The 1550-nt window shown below is 29.9% G+C and overlaps 1 protein-coding gene across 1 annotated transcript in view; it reads right to left on the bottom strand.

Moving 5' to 3' along the window:
- The window catches only part of LOC109580358 (mediator of RNA polymerase II transcription subunit 1-like), a 6690-nt gene that overhangs the window by 2777 nt on the left and 2363 nt on the right, over positions 1-1550 (bottom strand). The window lies entirely within an intron of this gene.

The raw sequence follows: 1550 nt of genomic DNA, 5'->3' as shown, positions 1-1550 counted from the left end.
GAAAACTTTTTAAAATTAGAGATTTTTTCCCTTGTCATTTTGGCCAAAATTTGACCAAAGACCCTGTACTAAAGAACAAAAAAAATTAAAAAAAACAAGATGAAGTAGGATTCCGAATGACCAACGAAAATACAAAATGAAAATCCAACTCATGACGCAAATTCTACTCTACATTGCAAAGTGATCCGTAATTCTTACATAATAACATTAAAAGTACAATGTAGAGTAGAATTTGTGTCACGAGTAGGATTTTCATTTCGTATTTTTGTTGGTCATTCGGAATCCTACTTCATCTTGTTTTTTTTAATTTTTTATGTTCTTTAGTACAGGGTCATTGGCCAAATTTTGCCAAAAATGACTAGGAGAGAATTCTCTATTTTTATAATGATTTCTGATGTTCTTATGTCGTGTAGCAAGTTTGAGCTGATTCTGATTGAATTCAGATTTTTTACGAATTTTTAAAGTTACTCAAAAATTAGGTGAAAGTCCCTGTACTAATCAGATTTTTTACAAATTTCTAAAGTTTCACACTTTTTTACACCTTTTTTCACACCTTTTTTCATGCCTTTTTCACACCTTTTTTCACACCTTTTAAACACCTTTTTCACACCTTTTTAACACCTTTTTTCACACCTTTTTTTACACATTTTTTCACACATTTTTTCACACCTTTTTTCACACTTTTTCACACCTTTTTTAACGCCTTTTTTTACACCTTTTTAAACACTTTTTCACACCTTTTTAAACACTTTTTCACACCTTTTTTAACGCCTTTTTTACGCCTTTTTTACACCTTTTTTACATCTTTTTTCTCACCTTTTTTCACACTTTTTTTTACATTTTTCACACCTTTTTTAACGCCTTTTTTCACACCTTTTTGCGTTTTTTAACACGTTTTTTTCACACCTTTTCACACTTTTTTTCACACCTTTTTATACCTTTTTTCACGCCTTTTTATACCTTTTTTCACGCCTTTTTTATACCTTTTTTCACGCCTTTTTTACACCTTTTTTTACTGATTTGACAAACTTGGTATGATAACAGTTCTGAACTGTTTATATGAACTTAATATGATTAAGCATAGAGTTCTATAGCAACCTTGACCTGACTATTCTATGATAAAAGATTTGGCATTTGACTGTAAAGATAGTCTTATAATAAAGATAACCTTTCTCAAAGGATGAATAAGTTGAGGACTTGACCTTTCTCAAGGAAATAAAAAAGTCTGCACAAAGATGCACTTTATACTTCATTGTATCTCATAATAGAACAGTATAGCTGGCTTATTTCATCTGGAATTAATTTTTTGCAGGCTCAAATCTACATGTACTAATAATTAATTCCACTAAATACAATGTATTGATGAAAATTTTGTAAACCACGAAAATAAATTAATTCTAATGAGAACCCTAAAACAAAAATTTGAGACCACAAAATAAATCAGCAGGCTGTATTTGTTGTTATTTTGATGATGATTGTAATTTCCATAGGTTGAGACAAATAACCATCATAGCACAGGGTCATTGGCCGAAATTTGCCAAAAATGGCTA

This window comes from Amphimedon queenslandica, unplaced genomic scaffold (genome assembly GCF_000090795.2).
Source record: "Amphimedon queenslandica unplaced genomic scaffold, v1.1 AMPQUscaffold_13521, whole genome shotgun sequence".
NCBI classification, from domain to species: Eukaryota; Metazoa; Porifera; class Demospongiae; order Haplosclerida; family Niphatidae; genus Amphimedon; species Amphimedon queenslandica.
The sequence above is the reverse complement of the archived record's forward strand: the minus strand, read 5'-3'. Positions and strand labels throughout refer to the sequence as shown.